The sequence below is a fragment of the Hesperophylax consimilis genome, chromosome 11 (assembly GCF_061612785.1).
Source record: "Hesperophylax consimilis isolate HC1 chromosome 11, BYU_Hcon_1.0, whole genome shotgun sequence".
Classification (NCBI taxonomy): Eukaryota; Metazoa; Arthropoda; class Insecta; order Trichoptera; family Limnephilidae; genus Hesperophylax; species Hesperophylax consimilis.
This window is the reverse complement of record NC_142846.1, coordinates 25,364,725-25,389,543: the sequence shown is the minus strand read 5'-3', so window position 1 is coordinate 25,389,543 and position 24,819 is coordinate 25,364,725. Positions and strand designations below refer to the sequence as shown.

General features: G+C 32.5%; 1 protein-coding gene and 1 non-coding gene across 3 annotated transcripts in view; both read left to right on the top strand.

The window, feature by feature from the left end:
• LOC149419964 (metabotropic glutamate receptor 1-like) overlaps window positions 1-24,819 on the top strand; it is a 426,820-nt gene that overhangs the window by 82,589 nt on the left and 319,412 nt on the right. The window lies entirely within an intron of this gene.
• TRNAY-GUA (transfer RNA tyrosine (anticodon GUA)) lies at window positions 11,423-11,495 on the top strand. Its single transcript has one exon. It is a non-coding gene; the product is annotated as a tRNA-Tyr (tRNA).

Sequence of the window (24,819 nt, the reverse complement as noted above, 5' to 3'; positions counted from 1 at the left end):
ACAGGTGTAGTGGTCAGTTATGCTGGTTTTCCATAATATCGACATGTTTTTTTCAGTGTTATTTGAGTTGCACCATATGTGATCGATACAGGAAGGGATTTGTCCGCTGATATTTCGTGATGCATTATTTATATATGATTTATAGTTTAGCGAAGTCCCGGCATAGTCCAGTGGTAACGCATTGGACTGCCATTCCGAAGGTCGCGGGTTCGAACCCGGCGTGCGCAAATAAATTTTATTTGATTAATTTGTGTTATTTCACAATTAATTAATTAAAATAATATATAGTATATTTGCGGCACGTTCCAGAGTGGAAGATATTACCAGTATCGCCCTGGTGTAAGACCACCATTCAGAATTGAAACGTTGCTCCAAATGGCTTTAGCCGTGTTTAGTGACTAGATCTGGATAGCCAGGTACTTCCCCACCTTCCTCTTTCCCTTCCCCACTTACCTTCAGCCTCACAACATCCCCCAATTGGGGATGCCATAGTCTCACTGGCTCCAGACGGGAGCAGTTGGGACTCTTGTGAGGCATTCACTGTAAAAAAAAAAAAAAAAAATTACATTTATATAATCATCTTTCATTTTGCTTTGTACCCAGTGTCCGATATTAATGTTAATGTCACCAACAATAATATTAAAGGTAATTTTTTGACCCAGTAATAATTTTTCGATTTCTATAATGAAATTTGTGGGATTCGATCCGTGCGTCCGGTAGATGGCAATAATATGGTACATAATGTCGTTCACTTTTACACTCAGTTGTAAACAGTTTGCTAATTGCATTTTAATTTCTGTGACAGTGACATTGTTATATTTATTTAGAATGAACACCGCTATACCACTGGTTTTATTGATATAGGTAGTTGACGAAAAGTATGTGTAATTCGGAATACTGTACAGTGTGTCAGCGTTATTTATATTTAAGTGCGCTTCTGTTAAAACAATGAGGTCCGGTAATGTTTCAAGAAGGTTTAGTGTTACTACAAACTCATCTAGGTTTTTTTTAAAACTTCGGATGTTTTGGTGCAGAACAATGAAAGCACTTGGGACTTTTTTTAGCAGATCTCTACAATGTTGTGAATCTTCGCAAATGTGCTGTGAAACATCTATTAATTTGTCAATTTCCTCGCCTAGAAAATCATCCATCACTTATTCATAATAGATTCTCTGTTGGGCTATGATAACCATTCGTTTTCGGTAAGTACATTTTTCGCTATTCGCACTGTGTTCAGTATTGTTTTTTGTTCTGAATAAATTGTTGTTTTTGTCGCAGTTGTAGCATTTGACTATATCTTTGGTTTTTTCGCATTCACTAAATTTGTGGTTTTTTGCACAGTGTATGCATCTAGGCTTATTCATTTTGTTCAGGCATTTTAGTGATGTATGTCCGAAACCAAGGCAGTGGTAACATTGCATTAAGGGATTGCAATCTTCTATGTGCGCTCGGACAAAACCAATATTGACCCTTTGTTTATCAAGTAATATCTTTCGGATTTGGCCTGTTGTTTCTATTATTACATTGCGGAGTTGGTCACTTATTTTGTTTTTTAATATTTGAGTTACTTTAATTGAATCATTTGGGGCATCACATAGTTCATTGTTTTGCAACAAAAAGTCATTAAGAAAATTATCTTCACTATACTCCCCTCCCACACCTTTAATGACCATGCACGGTCTCTTCTTTTTTAATTCTGTAGCAGATATTCCGTTTTTATTTTTATTTATTTCCGTTTTTAGTTTGTCTGTGTCTTCTTTTTTCGAGCAAGTCATAATTATTTTATTGTTTGATGCTTTTTTGATCCCATTTATACCAATTCCTAGGTTAGGTGCTTTGATTGTTTTAGTAATGTTTTAGTAAAGTTTTTTTTATGTCCTCAGATGTTTCTTTGCCTTCTGCAGCAATCATAACGGCATATTTGGGTTCTTCGATTTGTACTGTTCGTTCTTTTAGTACCATTGCGTACGATTTTGGTTCATTATTTTTTTCAAGTTTGGTGATAACTTTTTTTTGAAGATCTATTATTTGTTCCTGGAAATTGTTTCTCTCTTGTTTCCAGGTTTCTTCTAAGAGGTTTATGGTTAATTCGAGGTTATTTCGCACTTTCGAATCTTTTACGGTAGTTATATTTTTTAGGTCACTTTTAATGTTTTCGATTAATTTTAGCACGTCCATGATGTTAAAACTTGAGCAGCTGTGCACAAAATGCACGTCACTCCGGGTCAAACTATGTGACAATACTGATAATGTTGGGTTTATCACCAATAAGATGTCTTCTTCTCTATTTTTTTCATTCTCTCATTATATTTTTTGAATATATAAAAAAAATATATATATATATATATGTGTTGTACGTAATTATAATTAGTTAATATAATTACTCCGACGAAGCTTGAGAAAAGGGAAACCTGGTTGGATGTCATTTATTAATTCAATAAAAAGTGTATTAAAAAATAAGTTTTTTTATTAAAACCTTTTTTTTGTTAGACCTGTTACCTATGGTGAAATGTTAATTGGCTTTCTGTTTTAATGATAATATTATTACTGTGAGCTGTAAATTGTAAACTAATTTTAATATATCTTTGAGACGTACATGACATACAGTGCTATTCCACACGCTTAATTACAAAACAAATGCAGCATCTAATTCGCCAATTAATCGTGCTCTTCATACTTTCAGTAATATTTATACAAACTCAAACTCACTGCCTAAATTTAAACGTAGCATCGTGTCAATAATATAAATTGTTCAATGTGCATACATATACACACACTCACACAAACATATACACACATGAAACACGTCATAGGTACCCAACATGAAATATTTAATTTCTGTAAATTGTTTCATCACAGTAACCAATGTACTTCTACAATATCAAATAAAAAAACTAATATAAACTGTGCCTGCTTCCAATACGCGAAACAGGCACAGTATAGTGCTCACATAATAATGTATTTAAAACAGTTGAATAACATAGAATAAAAACTTTCTGTTTTTTATGTCGTCAAATTGCCTAAGTAGGTTACATCTGTTGAGGCATCTAATAATAAACCGTAATTGCAAAAGCTTATCATAACAGGATATTAATTAAAAACTAACTGAGATTTATTACAAATGAGTTTTAATGGCTTTCTTCGAATTTTTTGAATATCATAAAAATAAATTTTTGTAATGTATTTTTAATAGCTCCCAAGCTCAAGATGTAAATGATTTTGGAATCTTAATATAGATGTACTTACATTGAAATTCTTGACAACAAAAGCTGCGCAAATTAGGTATATCAAAGCTCTCGAGAGGTTTTACTTCTTATAAATCAGCTAACAATTCATATCTGTAAAGGAGTAGTATGATCAATTTATCGTAAGGTAAAATGTTTGGTTGAAAAGTTGCGGATGCCCGAAAAAGAAAGGTGGCGAACAAAAGAAACAGAAATAAGTAAAATGTATTTTATAAAATAATATAACTAATGTGTCATGTTGTAAAGAGGCTTACCTATATTTATTTATACTAGGGCCTTCAACAAACTTCATAAGGTATTTGTCTTCAGATATTTGGATTGTTACGAGGTACCATAATTACTCAACACAATGACAATTCAACACACCTATAAAGTGATATGAAGTCATTAAAAGCTTTGAAGACTCTATTCTATAAATCGCTTTGTCGCGCTTTTCAACTCTGGGCGGTGTTGAATTGTCATTTTGATGAGTTATTCGGTCACCGTTACGGGGATCGAACCCGCAACCCATATTTTGGAGCTAGCTCAATTTATACAGTATTGTAAAGACTTAGAGCTATAAAATTAGAGATACTATTGCCTACTAATATCTCGCTGAAATATGTTCCACTGTCAGAAATGGATAGACCGGTTTCGGTAGTTTTAGGAAGAGCGTTGGAAGTCAGTTTTTTCGCTTCATGTCTCATCTTCATAAAATTCATTAATGGGAAAAGGTGTTTGTTTCGAATATAGTAATTATTAAGGATTTGAAAAAAGGATAGGTAGGTAAATAAAACCAGACATTTGAACTTTTTAAAAATTTTATAATGCATAAAATCATTTTACATTAGATCATCAAACAAATAACTGCAAGTATCAACTAGAGCAAATTTGAGTGTATTTGAATGCCAATACACTGAAACAAATATCCTATTAATTGATCGTTTGAGAGTCCACAGTAATCTCAAGTTAAATGAATGATTTTGAAATAATTAAAAAATGAGTGGTTATAGACAATTATTTAAATAATTAACCCATATAGGTTTATAATTGCTACTATGCAAAACAAAAAAATTCGCTGTCTTTAAATGTGATTCATTAAATTCTTCTAAAATGTGGGTCAAGATTTAATGGCTGACAGCGGCGAAACTCAAATTCATTAATCGAGAGCTTGGTCTAGTTTTAAAAATGGGAAGTGAGTCTACCGATCGACGAAATGAGGATGGGTTATATCATTCTGAGGATTCTCCTTCAATGTAACCTTCTTTCCTGTCCTGTAAGACTCATCTAAAGCAGCAATCAGAGGAGAATAGTGGTATCTCGATGAGTGGCCGTGGATTAACGGCTGATACGACGTACCTGCCTGGTTAGTACTACCTTGAGGCTGACCGTTCTGACTCTGCCCGGTGTTGACTGCGTGGGGGACGTTTACGGGCGCAGCGACTTGTGCCGACCCTGCATTCTGAGATGGTCCCGCGAAGTGGTTGAGTTCCAAGCTCTCCCAAAATTCGGCGCTGCGTTCAAAGTCGGCGTCCCGCTGTTGTACAGAAGCGAGATGCTCTGCAGCGGCCCTTGCGTAGGCTTCTTCCCACGCCTCTTCTTCGATGCGCTGGTCCTCGGCAGCCCAGTATCGTTGCATGGCCAGACGCCGTGCCTCGGCTCGGCGTTCCTGTGCGGCCCGATGGTCAACCGGCTCAGCCACAGGAGGGTTGGCTGGTGGATTGGCTGAAAGATTAGCTTGAGGGTTTGCTTGAGGTTGGGGTGCAATCGGAGGGGCGGCCAGAGGGCCGACAGGAGGGTTAGCTGGGGGTTGGACTGCAGCCTGTGGGTCAGCCGGTGGGTGGCGCAGGTCGTAGTTCGCCTGGGCAGCGCGGAGCAAGACCCCTATATGGTCGATGTCCGCCTGCTGCTGGACTTCTTCTATAGGCTAAAAAGAAATATACATGTATAAGTCAGTGCTGGAGGGGTGTTAAAAGTTGTTTGTAACAAATATTTTATTAAAATACATTTCCTTAAATAAACCAATGAATTAGACACACAGTACTTTTCATAGTTAGGAAATGTTCAACCTATCTATATACTTTGCATTTAAATTGATCCATGTTTATTTGAGAATATCTATCCATGTAAATTCAATTTGTGTAAATAAATAAATTAGACATTCTAAAGTTACTAATTATTTAAGTGTCAATGCAAAAAAAGAAATAATAATAATAGTTAAAATGACGCTTTTGCAATTATTCAAAAATAAACCAATTGGAGTGTTTTTAAGGAAGTATGTTGAGTGGGGATGAAGTGAGTGGGGAGGGGAAAGAGATGAGGAAGAGGAAGGTGGGGGGGTACCCGGCCGAAGCCATTTCAAGCAACAGTTTAATTCTGTACAGTGGTCTTACACCAGGGCGATATTGAAGTATCATCCAATTGAAATATATTTACAGATATCACATTAATTAAATTCAATGTATAGTGGTATAAAACAATAACAACAAAAACTTAGTCATGACTCAGTCACGGTTCGTTTATTGGTAACTCACTCATGACTCAGTAACGGTTGTCATTTATTGGTTACTATCAGAAAACAGGACATACAAAAGAAAAAAAAATACAGTATTATAAATGCTCAAAACAAACTGATATCAGAAAAATACTATTTTATCGACTTTATTTATCTGTTCGCAATCGAAAATGTCCACTTTTGGTGTCATGTTGTTGTAATTATTACGTAATACACAACGAAATTTAAAATTACAAAGGTACTAGTAAATATGTACAAGAAAAATAATTTGTGCTTTTCTGTTAACCCCCCATTTGAATGAGACCAGTATGTATGAGACGATGTATGAATGTGAATGAGGAAAGGAGTGTGTGCCAAGACCGGGTTGTTTGGCGGTCTGTCCTCTCTGCCAATCCCTGCGGGGAAACGGCGTGATGGTTAGTTAGTTAGTTTATACAATAGATAAATAAGAAATAGTTTTAAAAGTTGAACCGATTCTTACCACAGCTATTATTTACCACATTGATTATTACCACAGCTGACTATTTTTAGGATTTTATTAATGGATTCTAGTATACATATTTGAGGCAAACTGTTTTTACTATTTTTCTTTCTAATTTCAAAAAATTTAAGTATTTCCGCATGGTAGAAAAAAAAGATAAAAATGCTTTAACAAAATATGGAAGCCCGGTCACATATGACCTTAAAAAGCTGGAGGGGTTAAAGTTTTAATAATAATTACAATTTGTTCATAAGTTAGAAACTTTTACTTACCAGGTGCATCGGTATGCGCTGCAATATTGCGAAAACAGCGGACAAAAATTTTTCAATCTGCGAACAAGTTGAATATGTAATGTAAAACATTAAGTGTAAATAGCTTCAGAGTTTTAAATTATAACTTCGATGATAAGAGAACCAAAATCCCTTTCGAAGGATTTCAAAACTAAACTGATTTTGAAACCAACAAAACTGTCGTATTTATACTAATAATTCCTGCCAGGTATCAGAATTCAGGTATCAGAATAGGTGCACTAGCGCCAAAAATGTACCTAGCGGAGGGAGGCGAAAGGATGATAAGAAAGTCGGAACCTAAAACGAAATTTACCTCTATTTATTACACTCTTGGACAACGAGGCATTTTAGGAATGAAATTAAAGGCAGATGGGCGATTTCTATTCCGAAATTAAACTACTTTTAGTTAGTTTATTAAATCTGTTTTTTTTTACCTTTATTTTTAAGTGTTATTCTGGTGAAAATGTTAATATTTAAAACATATCGTTTTAAATATTAACATTTAAGTTTTAAATATTAAAAGTTAAGTACCGAATGAGTTAGATCGTATGTTCTAGTTTGTTTATTTATTATTTAAGAAACCAACTGTGCACAATAAAAATGAGTGGTATACAGTTAGCATGGTTTTAATTAAAATTAGTGGTATAAAGTTGGCAAGGTTTTAATAAAAATCAGTGGTATACAGTTATTAAGGTTTTTATTAAAATTAGTGGTATAGAGTTGGCAAGGTTTTAATAAAAATCAGTGGTATACAGTTATTAAGGTTTTTATTAAAATTAGTGGTATAGAGTTGGCGAGGTTTTAATAAAAATCAGTGGTATACAGTTATTAAGGTTTTTATTAAAATTAGTGGTATAGAGTTGACAAGGTTTTAATAAAAATCAGTGGTATACAGTTATTAAAGTTTTTATTAAAATGAGTTGTATACAGTTAGCAAAGTTTTAATAAAAATGAGTGGTATACAGAAAGAACGATTTTTATTAAAATGAGTGGTATATAGTTAGCAAGTTTTAATAAAAATGAGTGGTATACAGAAAGAACGATTTTTATTAAAATGAATGGTATACAGTAAGCAAGGTTTTAATTCAAATGAGTGGTATACAGTTAATAAGGTTTTAAGGATCGGTACCAACACTAAGAATAACATGTCTGGTGAGTGATTATAATTTATATTTATATGATTTGAGGAAATATAATGATCGAATGATCTATTAAAAGCAATTCTAATTACGGGTTCAAATCCTTGCGTGTTGATACAAACTTTATTCAATAAATTTGTGTTATTTCACAGTAAATTTATTCATTTGGAATAATATATATTACAGTATATTTGTTACACGTTCGAGGGAGGTAGATACTCTCAGTATCACCCTGGCGTAAGACTTCCGTTCATAATTGAAAAGTTGCTTAAAATGGCTTTAGCCGTGTTTGGTGATAAGATTTGAATATTTATGTACTTCCCCACCTTCCTCTTCCATTTCTGTCTATTATGATCTGGTCAACAAACACGGCTTAAGCCATTTCAAGCACCGTTTCAATTCTGAATGGTGTTCTTACACCAGGGAGATACTGAGAGAATCTTCCACGAAGTTGCCGAACGTGTCGCGAGTAAATTTATAAATACAAAAATTCATTATCTGGTTTTAAAATGTTTTTTTAATGTAATTATGGTGAAAATTTTAAGGCTCCGCGTTCAAATTGAAGAAGAAAATGGTTTTAAAAGGGAGATATGTCAATATGAATGTTAGAGGGAGGGCGCTAATATTAAAAAAAACGATGATAATTAACCGAAATTGTGAAAAATTTTAATAAAAAACGGCGAATTTAAATATAGAAAAAATCCCTTTACCAATGCCTAAGTTGTATTTTAAAATACAATGTGAATTTTTCATAACTGCAACATGTGTTTTTAATAATTTTTAAAGTATATATTGCGACTTTTCTTACTTGAATGAATTTTATATAATTACCATACCGGCTTTAATATAATTTTTAGGTAATTAAAACTTAGTGTTCAAGAGAAATATGTAATAAATCGGTAGAAATTCGGATTGGGGGGGCTTAATAAATGTTAAAATGTTAATATTAGCGCCAAATTAGGTAGATTTCTTCTTTTGATGACCTAATTACGGCGAAGCCAGTTGATCTAACTTTTCTCATTATAATTTAAAAGTACTTACATACAAGGTGACAACTTACAATATTCAGGTGCTTTCTTCTTCACTTTCTCCTCACCGTTCTCACAGCTTATTTACAGCGATAGGACTGGCATACACTCATTGACTTAACATATTTTTTTACGTGAGTACCGCACAAGAGTCTCAACTGCTCCCAACCGTCTTCAGCCATTGAAACTATGGCATCTCCAATTCGGATATGGTGTGAGGCAGTGGGAATAGAAGGAGACGTGGAAGAGACGGATGGGGGAGAACCTGGCATTTCATATCTGGCCACCAAACACCGCTAAAGCCATTTCAGGCAACGTTTTGTTTTCTTATTCTGAAAGGTTGTCTTTCACCAGGTCTTTTGTTTTCCATTATTGAGAGTATCTTCCACTCTGTTCCAAATTGTCAAACAACACAAATTAATCAAATAAAATTGTAGCCACTATCTACGGATTCATAGCCAAGGATAGTAAATACTCAACCACGCAGGCTGTCAAAGTTAGACTCTGTTCTTGTGTGATATTCGCATAAATTGGTAAAATTTTTGTGAACTAAATATCTTCTTTATCGAACAACAGCGAGCTAACGGAAGCGAGACCAACAGTCACAATAGAGTTTTGATACCAATCATAAAAAATAAAATAATTTTAATCTAATTAAATAATATGATACGACACGACTTTCTTTGCGTATGCCCAGATTCAAACATTTATCTTAACCGAATCTTAATCCCATTGCCAATGCAGTCTTTGAGGCCGATAAAATCTATACTTTATTTGCTGTAGCTACATTCATATGATATTTTATAAAACGGTATAAATATTGCCAATTGCCATAACAAAATTAAATATTATTACCATAAACAGAAAGAAGAATAAATAATTAAATTTTATTGACAAATTTTATAAACAACATTGCCGTAATCCTCTAAATTTCTTATCATTTGTTTTCTCACCCTTTAAACATTGTACGGAATATAGTAATGACCCATTAGTATAAATAAAACTCACTGATAACATGGAATCCAGGATATCCATTATTTAAATTATTTGCTTATTGACCAATCAATTCACCCTGTTATTTTTGAGAAATGAAAAACTAATGTAATGTTTATTTTGTCTAAAATCAACTATAATCGGCTCTGTGATAACACGGAATAATGATAGTGAATTTAAGATCGAGAATGTCCGTTGTTTGTTATCAAAAATATATTTTTATTTTTAACTTAAATGATATTATAGTTAATGTAGCTTAGAAAATAAATAAGAATAGATAAGCCCAGAGATAAATACGTTAATATACTATAGATAACTGAAACATGTATCCACTTCAAAGCATTTTTTTTTTTAAATCTTTGTTTCAGAACCGAAGGTTCCTCCATATTATTTTAATTCCTGAATAAGGAACCTTTGGTTCTAAAACATGTATATATATTTTTTTGTTAAAATAGTGGTTTAAATACAGTTAATATTTTCATTTTATTAAAATGATGCCACGAAGTAAATTTACAATTATTGAAGAAGTAATAATAATTAGTTTTATTTTCTTCCCTGTTTCACCCACTATTTTATAAATAAAACAAAAAATATATTCTAACTTACCAATCATCACGTCGTTTCTCCGCATGGGTAGGCAGAGAGGACGGACCTCCAAAGAACTTGATTCATTCACATTAATACATCGTCTCATAAATACTCTTTTTGGTCCGACTCAAATATCTGAATCACTTGACCCTCGAGAGTATCTGACTTCTTCTACAATTAAACTCCTTTCTTTGTTCATTTGCTCTACATGCCCAAACCAACTAAGCGTCTCTTTCTTAATCTTACTCATTACGCCAAGATCAGACTTGCATTCTTTGTGAATCTTCACATTTCTTACACTATCGTACACTGTTTTACCACACAAGCGCCATGGTAAACTAAAGGTTTTACAATTATTATAGAAGTCAACTTGTAACTACGTTAACTACTTACTAGTTAACATGAGTCGATGCTTGAATGTGAATGAAGCAAGTAGTGTGCCAAGATAGAGTCGTGTGGCGGTCTTTTCTATCGGCGTTAGTTTTTTTTTTTTTAAATTAGCCCTATACATGAGGCCCTGAGTAAAACAAATCCTGTCATATTTGGAGATGCTGTGTTTGGGTCTTTTTAGGAAAAAGTAGGAGAGAAAGTTCTGAGAAGTTAAAAGGTATGAGGGGTGGGTAGGAATCTGGGGGTCAATGTGTCAGTAGTGACGGACGGATGAATCCATCCCTCCCACGGTGGGTGGGTGGGTGGGTCAAGAGAGAGAGTCCAGCTGGAGAGGTCAAAAGGTAAACTTGACAGCCACCTCTGGTCCGGAGCCCCAAAATACCAATATTCACTCTGTGCAAACGGGCGGTCTGTTTGATAGATTCTCCGGATTGCTATCTTTAGGGGTAGATATGCTCTTCTTGTTCTACCTGTATTAAAATGGAAGATGCTCCGATGAGAACTAGCGTCATTGATCCCTTCTCACCCGCGCATAATCGAGAAACACGCAAAACCAAATTAAATTTAATTAATTATTTTTGTAATGATAATCTAATGTTTATAAGACAAGGTTTTATGTATTGCACAAAGGATAACAAATTATTGTAAGCAACAATAATTAGTCGCCTAGTAACCAAATAAAGTTGGTTATTTACAGGTGAAAAAAATATAATAAGCAGTAATTGTTGATTGAAGTACTAGTACATCTTGAATTATTTGGCGTTTTTTAAATAAACCGACGTGGCTCAGTGGTCCAGAGCATCTGACCGTACATCAGGAGGTGCGGGTTCAATTCCCGTCGGTGGCATTTATTTTTACTCGGGAGATATTTTTAATTTGTATTGATATTCAGGCGACATATTATTACTTATAATAATTTTTAATAATTTAATTGAAGTATCTTAAATATTTAGAAGCGAACAAATTTTCAAACCATAAAAAAATTTATTTTGCATTACTGCGTAGTGCTTCGCTTTAAATAACATGTAAAGTTTATAATTTCTTGAAACGGACCAAATTTAATGTTTTAGGACCGTTTAATTTAGTATTTATTGTTCATTATGCGCGGAATAAGTTGAGGAAAGCAAAACCTGAAGGTTCAAACCTTGACTTTGGTGACTAGTCCAAACTTGTCCGGGATTATTCTTAGGAAGGTTGTAAATACCTCTCGTCTATGCAAATAAAATAAACAGGGAGGGTAATAACTTAACCCTGTAACAATGAATAACCTCTCTTGTTTGCCAGAAGATTTGTCATTGGAAGTACAAAAGATTACCTTCTGGAAATGTGATTGCACTTAAGGGATGGCGGTCGGCCTGACTATATTAGCAAATTCCATTGCAAAAATAGCTTTCTCTACCCTCACTTTACTTTTATTGCTGTTGACCAGTAATCCACGGAATTTCCAAGAATAGTAATAACAATGTCCGTTTTCTTGGCTAACTGCAATCAAGTTTACAAGTCTGGAAACATAATATTATTTTAGAAAGAATCAATATATTTAAAAAAAATTACCTTCTCAACAGAATAGCTGAAATTCTTTAGAAGCCAATAATTACCGAAAAAATACTTTTACTAAAATAAGTATTGGAGAACATTATAATATTTTTATAGTGAATGTGTTTTCTGACCCCAACATTTAAATATGTTTTTTAGAAGTACCCCGGTGAAAAGCCGTGAACTATATATAAAATGTTTTTTCAATAAATTTAATTTTTCAGAATTAAAAAAAAAAAGATGGTTGCCGTGTTCATTAAAGTTCATTATTTCGCGAGAATATTTCGATCGACCGGTTAGTAGCTAGTCTTTTATCATTTCACAACCAGCGTTTTCCACTCTGAAGGAAGTAGGAGAACAAATTGCTTGTAATGGGGGTGTTGTCTTTCTTTTTAAATACACGTCATTATCACAATTATTGTTTTAAAGTGAAATTCATTGTTCTGCAGAAGGATAAAAATATGAAAACTTTAGTATTTAAAGTCATATAATATAAATTCTTCGATGAAAAGTTCTACTAACCTTTGTGATGCTATTATTTATTTTGTAAAAAAGGCAAATTACTTAATTTACATCTCTTTATTTTTATATTCACAATCTAAATGTTTCGCGAACAATGTTCGATTCATCAGGAGTTATTATACATTTTGTCCTGATGAAGCGATCGATTTCACTGATCGCGAAACCTGTAGATTGTGTATTTTAAAATATAGCGATTTAAACTAAGTTATTTGTCTTTTTATTAAAAACCAACCGTATAATGTGTTTCCAGACTTACGAATAAATGGGTATTCCATATTTTTAGAGCTGGCCTTGGATAGGAACTCGTCATTACGCTAGCGCGGGCAAACTACGGAATATTTGCAATAGGGATTATCACGGTAATGCAGACGATGTCACAGAAAGGTAAAATTTTCTGAACTTATTGTCTTATTGTACTCTACGTATTTTGGTGAGCTGGTTTACCCAGGTCAGGACAATTCTTTTGTTTTCAGTTAAATTCTTGGTGTTTTAGCTTTCTACCTAAACGTGAAAATTATTTGTTTAAAGAAAGAGCGGTGAGATCTTTGTCACTAAGCCAAGCAACCGCGGGCTCAAAACTCAAAAAAAAGCATTTGAATACCATTCACGAGCACATCCATATTTGAAGTCATAGTAAAATGTACATCATTCATGGATAAAATAATACTAAAAAGTTATTAAATTTATTCGAGACACTATCTAGGTTAAAAAAATTAGTAATTATTATTCAAAAAGATAGCAGCCAAAATAAAGCAAAGATTAATTGGAGATAATATTGTTAATTCTGAATTTGAAATATGAGATGGACATATGACGTAAAATAATTAGGTCAAAAAATATATTTAAAAAATATTTATAATCATATTTGCACAGTATACAAAGCAAAATTATTTTTTTTAAATAATTTCGATATACTCACAAATAATTTTTGTAGTTTTTTTTTGTTATTTGTTTTTAGGGTATTGTGCCGAGTTGCGCAACTCTATTTTTAGCCGACGTTTTGGACAACGTTACAGTGTCCATCATCACACATATGCCCTGATGATGGACAACACGGCATAACACCAAAAAACAAATAACGAAAATACTTTTGGCCATGAAAATCTTAAATCATAATTGCCTGTGAAATCAGGGAAAAACCAAGTTTTTAATGCTCTGTATTTTAAAATTTTAAACTTAAATTAATAAAGTAGCACATATCCGTTAGATACTAGATTATTCTTACACGTTTTGATTGAAAAAATAATCATGTAGTGTGGTTAAGGCGATGCCATACGTACCTAGTAATGCAAAATCATGTGTTTTTGGTTTGAAAATTTGGTCGCCTAGAAATGTTTCAGATGCTTTAATTAAATACTGCGAGTAGAATACACCTTGGCCTTTGAAAAAATCGAGTTTTTTTAGATAAAAGTTTTTATAAGCCCAGAAAAAAAATGTAAAGGCCTATGAAAACTGCTTTAAAGTTCAAAATCTCCTACTTACGAACCCATTTTCGGTTATGATTTTATTGTATAATGTGGAAAATTAAGTTATTTATAAATTGATCGGAAAAAAATGTATGCCTGAACATCCACAAAATAAAATAAAAGGCACTTTTTGGCCATGTTTTTTTCTTGCATAAATCAGAACAGGCTGATGGTGTTAAGCGTGAATTTATAACTTATCGCCATCTACGTAAGGGTTGTTATTGATAGCGGCTCAATTTAAAATATTACACGACGTAGTGCATCGCCTTAAGTATTTTGGCGGAAAATCCAGATTAATGTTTCGTATGAAAAAGGCCGCGCAAACGTTTCCCTATTTCTTATTAGGAACGCCAAAGAAAGGTACATACATTTATGATATTTCAACTGCCTATCCTTGCACGAGACTTTAATTCATGGATATATACGTGAATTTCACCGTACACAATTTTTTTTTAAACGTAAAAATTAAAAAAAAATTAACACTTAATAAATTGAAAAATTGGAAAAAACCACTTTTTCTAGATATTTTTATATGTTTTCTTAATATTATAATTAAAATATAACTTCAAAATGTATTTTTTAAAATCAATATCAATTATAAGAACTCGCTGTATTGAATAAGTAAAAGAAACAATGATTCTTAATTAAACTAAAAATAAAAATCAATCGCTCACCAGATCTTAAAGATTCGTGTATCCTTATAAATATAATTGGTAAATTAATTACTTTATCGCTGAGAACCGTAACCAGAAAACTGAAAGAATCTACTGATGCTGATGGTATTAAAATTAAAACATGTATTCATTTAGTTTTTTTAATTGAGATCTTTATTAATAATCACATGTTTATGTATATTAGATATGTTTGTTCTTATAAATTAACGTATGCACTTTAAACCAAAATTTGCCAATATTTATAAGTGTGAAGTCTTGTGAAAAGGTACTTAAGAGAAAAAAATCGCAGAAAGCAATCCACCAAACCACTTTGTGGTCACTGTAGTTTTAATTCATATGTATTTTCGAACGGATTTCGCTTGGCTTGACCAACATCAATACAACTTAAAGTTTTTATATTGTTACCCTCTTATTAATGTTTAAATGGTGAAGTAAGAAGTGCTTTGAGTAAGGTAAATATATATTTATTTTATTGTTGATCAATTAATGATTAATTTATAATAATATAATGTAACCTAACCAGACACCTTGTCATTGATAGTTACTATAGTATGTAATGTGCTAAAACTTACTGTATTTGTATTGTGTATATGCAAACAATAATGTAACCTAAAAAAATGTTTTGCTATATTGGAACATATGTTAAACATTTATAAGTAAACCATAGACAAATCCAAGAAATAATTAGCTAAAAATTATTCCTCAACACAGGTTCGCCCAGTGAGGCAGTTTATGCACAACATAAAATATAGTATATTATACCATTTCTATATAACACTCTTACATACATAATTACTTCTTCTTCTATTAGAAACTGCTCTATTATTGTAACATTATTCTTTCAACAATGTCATTGTTACTAACTTACATATACAGGGTTTTCCAATAAGAGGTGTTATTTTGGATAGCCCACTATTTCGGTAGATGTTAATTTTGAAGCTGTCATTTTTTGACATTTGACAAGTAAAAACTACGTCATTATTAAAAATGGAACAACACACGTTTCAACAACGCATTGAAAAATATTAAAATTCACTTGAGTGAATCAAATGCAAATCATCTTGAGTGATGAGGCCCATTTCCACCTCGGTGGCTTCGTCAACAAGCAAAATTATCGCATTTAGGGCTCGTAAAACCCAAGAGTTATTGTTGAAAAGCCTCTATATACTCAACGTGTGACTGTTTGGTGCGGTTTATGGTTCGGCGGAGTCATTGGAGCTTACTTTTTTGAAAAATGAGGCTGGAGCAACAGTTACGGTGAATGGATTGCACTATCGAGAGATGATTGATATTTTTTTATGGCCGAAATTGAATGGTATTGATCTGGACAACGTTTTCTTTCAACAAAACGGCGCTACGTGCCACACAAGAAACGAAACTATTGATTTTTACGATTGAATATCAAAATAACAATTCTTATTGGAAAACCCTGTAGTATATAACTTAATAATAATTTATTATATATTCTGCAATTTTTTGATGAAATAAAAATAATTTATTTTAATTTGTTTTTTCAAATATTTTTCTGTTTCAAATCTTCGACTGAGAGTTTTTTCTTTTTTTTTTCTTTTCAATTCTTCGATGATTGGTTTAAAACAAGGTGCTATATTTATTTTAAAAATATCTTCAAAACTATCTTAAATTAATTCCAAAACAAAATGGTGTTTTTGCAGGAAGGCTGTCAGGAAAGGTAGAAGGAATGAGTCATGAATATATTCATTTGTTACATTTATAAAATAGTTTATTTTACATTATTAATACAGAAACATTGGTACTAAAACAATCAGTACTTTACAGGCAATTGTCATTAATATAATAACTTTTGTCAAATTTGAGATAAACAATCTTGTACATCATCTCACTCGGGCACTAAAATAAATTGTCCTGTCAACAATGGAATACAGGAAATTTATTAAAAAGTACAATAATACAGTCAAAAATCATTAATATAATAACTCTCGTCAATTTTAAGATACAAATATTGTTGCATAACACAACTCTCACATAGCGAGTACTAATTGTCCTGTCATTTTATTCTGGACAGTAAAAAGGACGTGGAATCCGTCATTGGTTTCATATGAATTGATTTTTTGTGTTCACAAAGTTTGCAACCACTCGGAGCCAGTGGGTATACGGCATACCCATTTAATGAGGCAGAAAGGATTAGGGAATAGTATTGGATATGAAATAGGACAAATACCTGGCTATACAAATCTGATTACCAACTACGGTTAAAGTCATTTCAAGCAACGTAACGGTTCAGAAAATAACAAGTTGTGAGGTAGAAGATGAGTAAATGGGAAGGAGATGGAAATTTAAAGGAGATGGAGATGGAAAGGAGGTGGAAATGGGAAGGAGGTGGAAATTTAAAGGAGATGGTGATGGGAAGGAGATGGGAAGGAGGTGGTGATGGGAAGGAGGTGGAGATAGGAGGTGGAGATGGGAAGGAGGTGGAAATCGGAAGGAGTTGGAGTTGGGAAGAAGATGGCGAAGATCGGAAAGGTCGAGAAGTACCTGGCTATTCAGATCTGATCACCAAACATGGCTAAAACCATTTCTGGCAACATTTCTATTTTAATGGTGTTCTTTCACCATTAAATACTCTGAGTATCTTGTACCACTCTGATTGATAATTTATCTAAGTAATTCAGCAAGTCTTCATTTAAAATTCTTCATCTTCGGTTTCGGATTCGGAGCACGAGGCATCATATGCACTTTCGTAGTCGACCAGTTCGTTATAGTCGAGATAGTCTTCGATGCCCTGTGGAAAAACACATTTATTAGTATTTTTTAGATAAGATTAACACAGAATCGGTGAAAATAAATTGGAAATTGGCGACAAATTTCACAATAAATCAAGTAGAATGTAATAGAATGAAATTCTCAATAAATATGAAGAAATGTCCTAAATTCATGAATGAATATATTCATGTACTAAAGCTAAACAAAAATAACGAATGATTTTATATTCTAGTGATGAACTACGAGTTATTATATTATTAAGTTAAACATATTTTACGACACGACTTCGCTCAGCTTTTATCTCGATTTAAAAATGGTGTAAAAAACGACATGGCTTTTTTTACATTTTGTAGTTATTTCAAGGTATCATAACTCAACATAAAAATTATGTTTTGAGGTAAAAATAAGTGCGATGGTTAGAAAAAAGCAGATATGCATTTGTAATTACCGATTCATCGCCGAAATCCTTATATGCTTCATCGTTCATAATCTCGTCGTATTCTTCTTCCATGGACTCATCTTCTACCACGGGATCAACAGGGAGTCCCTCTGCAATAGCTTCTTCCGTACTAATTATTACGTATCCGCCCTCACCTCCAGGCTCGCCAGATGTCAGGTCGTGCACCCACTGGATATTTGGGAGCAAAGCCTGTGAAACAAAAATATACAATTAGCACATCGCTTATATAAAGATACATCGCTACTAACGAAATCTAACTTGACTCTAGGAGAACTTTCATTTCAATTAACAGAGGTAGTAAAGAGTATAAATTTAACTAGCTTTTTGAAATTTCGTTAATATGGGTGCGCACAAATACATTCAAAAGTTGTGACATGTAAAGATTTGTTTTTAGAGAATAAAAACCATTAAACACAATTCAAATTTGTATTGAAAATATTTTATAAATAGGTGGTACTTTGTCTTTTTTCTGAATTTTTACAAATTTGTAAAAGTATTACCTTGCGTAAATGAACCTTGTAGGATGGAACATCCTTGTAAATTTCCGTGTAACGGAAAAAAATCTCCATCCTCTCCCTTACTCGCTCTTCGTAGTCGGGGGCTCTGGGATCTGAAATAATAATTAATTCAATAAATAATTTGTTAAGCGATAGATAGAAGCCAGAGATAAGTTAGCGTCTCAGATGCTGATCGTACTATACAGTAGGGAATAAACCACAAAAAATGGCCCAATTGAAAAACATTAAGGTCTCCCACACGAGGTCTAACACCAATTTTCTTATGGGATTGAGTTCATAACACACAACTTTTCATATACTTCAATTTAAGAATATCCAGTTTTCTTTCTTTACACCCTACTGCACAGAATGACAGATCAGGCCAAAGCCATTTGAAGCAACGTTCCAATTCTGAATGGTGGTCTTACAGGGCAATACTGAGTATCTTCCATTCTGGAACGTGCCGCAAACAAATAACACCGGGACTCTGGCTTGCCACGGAAGCCGTCAAACAGTTATGTAATCTACTAAAAAGAGCTACAAAGGAAATCAAACCTCGTGAATGTTGTTTAAATACTTGATGTATGGTTTTCGTTGTGCTTAATCATATTGATAGAATATAGATAAAATATAGAAAGAATATAAAAGTGACTTACTTAGTTCAGGTTGTCCATCTTGGAGCACCTCAGGAACATCCTCGTAAGCCTTTCTGATCAATTCCGCACGCTCCTCCCTTTGTAGAATCTCCAATGCGATATCTGCCACGGCTACGAGGGCTTCCATTTTCGATTTCGCTCTTTGTTGATCTTGCTATAAAAAACAATGAAAAAACTATTGAAACAAAGTTATTTGTATCCAAAAAACAGAACAGTGACAAAACGGACCATGGCAGAAAATATTTCAACCTAATCTACTTTAAAAATTGACAACTGATAAACAATCTTCACCAAAGTAAATATTTCTCAATAAATATCTATTATTTGCGCTTCCACATTCTTTTAAACGAATGTTTTGGACAGCTATACAATGTTCATCATCAGGGTAGATAGGTAGATGTATGATGTCCGAAACATTGACTAAAGCAGGGAGAAGCGCAACACGGTATAACAACCCTATAATAATTCACGGCAATATTGAAATTCCTTAAGACAGCAACAAACTAAATTCATTTTGACTATTGCCAAAACTGCAATATACACTAAATGTGGTACCTAAACAATGTATGTCTATTGTGGATAATGCTTCAATACACAAGTTTCTTTTCATTACAATGAGATTTCTATTAAAAAGTAGTGTCTATTTAAAAAGATTTTAACTTTTGCAGGAATCGTACAGGAATCGTCCGGATTCTCAAAGAATATCGTAAAATTAATAATTAATTTAGACTTTTTAATCTAAAATTATACGGGATAATATTAATGTATTCTTAAACAGGCAATTTTTAAAAATTTTAAGAGAAATTGATAAATACAAAATATTAAAATATACATATATGTACGATAATAACCAAAGGGTGACGTTGAATAAACTTTGAAAAAATGTTTTAAACAAACTATCGTAATTAATTAAACTTATTAATATTATTTTTAAACAAATTGAGAAGAGTAAAGTATAGGTACATATGACTTACGTATCCCATAACGTCCTTTATCTATCTCAGCTACACTAACAATACACGATTATATAAAAATGGGTTATAAAGAATTTAATATATAATTACCACAAAAAATATTTAATCACTGAAAACTTCTAACTGGAAAACTTTCAACAGTAAGACGTAATAACACAATGTCAATACACTCTGATGTTACTTCCTTCGAAGGACTTCACAATATGATTGATGTACTGTAAAAATTAGGCTATTTATGCAGTGGCGGGTACCAACACTACTTAAAAATGAGCGCCAAATAAAAACCTGGAGGGGTAGGTGAATGGGTTCCGGGAAAAGTGCACGGATTAACCACCACTAATGCATTTGATTCATATATTAAATGATACGATTTATTTTACTGTAATTATTTTATTTGGATAACTTTGAAGGTCACGTAAATTTAAAGAAAAATTCACCCTTAACGAAAATGATGAATTTAGAATTCATTAAAACTTAAAGTGTATCAAGCAATACATACTGAAGTTTTGAACATAGAATTTTTTTTAATAATAATTTCTTTCGTTGCTAAAAACATTTTTACCGTTTTTTTAGAACGTAATGCAACTAGGTACAAATTAATGATCTATCTAGCAGGAGAAAAATGCCTTAAAGCCTTTTTTTATTTGTATTTCATGCACACGAGTCCCAACTGCTCCGAACCATTTGGAGCCAGTGACACTATATCATCCCTAATTGGGGTGTGTTGGGAGGCTGATGGTAATGGGGGAACCATCCAGAATTGAAACGTTACTTTAAAAGACTTTAGTGACCAGATCTGTATAGCCAGGTACTCCACCACCATCCTCTTCCCCACCGGGGAGCTAAAAACCAGGGAGCCCCCGTTTAAAGCAACGTTTCAATTCTATAAGGTGGTCTTACACCAGGGCGATACTGAGAGTATCTTCAACTCTGGAACGTATCGCAAGTATACTATATATTATTTAACTATATTATTTAGCGCCCTTGAGGTGATTTTTCACAAAAACGGCGCTCTACAAATTATCCCATTATTATTATTATATACGGTATTTTAAAATCTAAATTCAGAACCTGGATCATGGTACCTACCTTTAAATGATATGCAACTTTCTCAGAATCTGGAATCTGCAAGCCAGAGGCAAACATGGCAGCCATAATGTATTCCAAGATAAAGGATGAGAATTGAGCGTTAGTTGCATCTTAGCTGTCCTTCTTTTAATCTGCAAACTTCCCATTATTATATAGATATGTTTAGATATTTTCCCATAGCAATTGAGGAGTGTTTTCACAAAGAGAAATACACCTACGTTTGTCATGAAACTGTTTTAAATTGATCAGTAAATCAACAAACTCAGGTTAATATTTTGTGATAATCTTTCATTGCATATTTAATTAACAGTCAGACAAGATGGATAATAAGAAAACTCAACACATTATTGAAAAGCCATCTTCATTTGTTTATTTTGTATTACAGAAACAATATTTTAATGAGCACTACAACATAAAAACAAAATTCTATTCGATGCAAGATGGACAAATATTAGATTAATAAATAGCACAGGAGATAAGTCGAACATCGACAAATTCGAAATAAATTGTTTCACAAGGCGAAATGTTTTGCGTTGTAGTTCAACAATAAAATTATGTACTTACTATGAAGATATTTGCCTATGTATATGTAGGCAAAAAAAAGTTATATTGATAGAAATATTTTTTATTTATTAAATTACATTGAAATAATATAATAATGGATATTCGCATTATATAATTAAGAAGTTATTTCATTTTTAGATAGATTTGGGTAAGAAATGTTTCGCTTTGTGAAAAAATATTTGTTTCTATTACCTACGCGTAAAGCTGGTTAAGGCCCCGTGGTAAGCGTTCAAATGTGATTTGAAAGGGAGATATGTAAATATGAATGTTAGAGGGAGCGCGCTACTATTAAAAAACGATAATATTTTAGCGAAAATGGTGAAAATATTTAATAAAACACGACTAGTTTGAAATAGAGCAAAAATCTTTCGACAAATACTTCACTTGCATTTAAAAATATATTGTGATTATTTTCATGCCTACATCATATTAAATAACAGTACAAAACCTGTTTTAAATAATTTTCGGAGCTTACTTTGCCATTTTTTTTCTATCGAGGTAATTTCATGTGATTCAGGTTTCGGCTAAACAAATGTAAAGATATTATTTTCAAAAATATTGTTTCTTTTTTTTAAACTTAAAAACTTAACGAGAAACTTGTTATAAATCGCTAGAAGTTGGGTATGCGGGGCTTAATACTCGTATATTGCTCAGAGAAAATATTTCACTATTAATTATACATTTTGGTAAAAACTACAAAGATAATAAGAATAATAATAAACTGTTTGGGGTAAAAATTACTCTTTTTGAAAACGCACTTCAATTTTGGATGACTTTTCTACAATGTTACAAAATTATTTAATACATATTGTATACATGTTTTATAAAGCAATTATCCAGAATGTACGTTTTTGCCAATGCAATCAAAAATCTATGATAGTGTAAAATTGACATCAAGGGCATTGACCGTTGTTAGTAATCCGTACATTAGTTATGACTCAACAAGACTCCTTGATTAGATTTTGATGATTTTGCAATGCAGCATATAAACAAAATTTATTTTTCGATAATTACCAAATTACCTAATTACTATATATTTTGCTTCATGCCACGGGATACGTAGGTAATTTGCAAGAAGAAAATTAAAAATACCCACCACTTCAAATAATAAATAACTTTGCCATTAATTTTATTATCGGTAAATGCGTTATAGTTTACGAACTGAAATAATTAGTGCATGTAATTACACGACATACAAAATACTTTATTTAATCCTTTGTCTTCGTGATAGTAATGGTAACTTTAGTGCAATTAGGAATTTGAGAGAATGACTCATGGGATTAAAGGGTACTTTAAGTCAGTATTTCAGCAAAGAAACGGGATTTTCCAGGTAATTTGGCAACCACATTATGCCGACCTTAAACCCGAAATTTTAATCACCTGCGTTTGGGGAAGCAATACGTTAGGATAGGGGCACAATCAAACACGATAAGGTCGATTCTTATAATAACAGATAACGGGGGAAAATATGTTATGCGAAATTTATGTATTTTTAATTACATCTCTTATCTAGATGCTTCTATATTCATTCGTTGGTGGTACCTACTAATTATTTCACTAAGTGGTAGATGCTTTCATTATTTGTTCCGATTGGGAATGCACAAGAGTCCCAACTGTCGGGGCCAGTAAGACTGTGCCATTTGTAGCGTCAGGATTGTTGAGATGCTGGTGGAAGAGGAAGTAAGATGTTGAGAAGTACCTATATATTATTATATACCATAAGTTAAGCTAATGTAGTTAGAAATCCATCACGAAGATATTGAGACCATGTTCCACTTTGTTTTAACATGATGAGGGCACGATTGAAGCAAAGTTATTTCACCCCCATTTTCAGAAATAAATAATGGATTAAAGATTAGATTAGGTACCAATCTTTTTATTCCAATCAAACACGATAAATGTTTAAATTAACCAAGGTGATTCTGAAAGTATGTTAGACTCAGGCCCAAAATATAAGAATTTGTATTACCACTAATTTGAGAAAAAAAATTTTTTTACGGGATAAATATGTACCTACACAGTAATTCAACAAGTAAAAAAAAACAATACTTTTGATTATTCGTTTTAATGTGGTTTTAGATAAAACTTATAAAATAGTAAAATTTTTGCATGTACATAAATTTGTTATATAGGTATATAACAAATTGAATTAAATAATATTGTTAGTTCTCAAATTAAAAGAAAGAGCTAGGAGATTTTTCATATAAACGGCGCTATACAAATTATCAAAAAATATTATTAATTACACAGAGTATCTCAAAATGCAAAAGAATGCTACAGGGTACAGCATCTTTTCTTGGTTTCTTCGTAAGGTTGAATACATACGTAAAATATTAAGTTGGTATGTTTTTTTTCAGGAAAGTCATTTTGAGAAAGATTTTTTTATGTTCAAATCATTGTGGTTTTGGGCGGTTTAAGAAATTGTTGTATTATGTGGCGATCTCTTTGTCGTCAAATCAGATTTAGCAAAATCCATAATTTTCACCAATTTATTGGTGAAAAATTAAACCGATCTTAAACTAAACTAATCTAAAAATTAATCTTCAACTCCATAACAGACAGTTTTTTGTATTTTGAATACACAAATCATTTACACAAAATAATTTTGGGTAAATTTTTTGTTTACATATTACTTATACCTAAAACCACCTGGTTTTCCAAAAATGTTAAGTTTGGAGATCTCGTATATTATTGCAATATTTTTTATACCTTTTGAAATCATCACAATTTGTTTTCAGTGTAATCATCTTATATTATAATTTTTTGACGTTGTAAATGTCACGGCTTAGTCATTATAATATGATCAGCATTTTTGCTCTCTTCGACGTATGATGCTGGTCATTAATAGCTGGGTTTTAAAATCATTAATTATTTTAAGCAGAGGGAGGTTTTTTACCTCCCCCCTTCATTGAGCCTGTAGTTGGTCCTTTGTTTGCCTTTGTAGTTGTCCCTGTTCTTCCTTGTATCTTTTTGGATGTCTTTGTCGCTGTC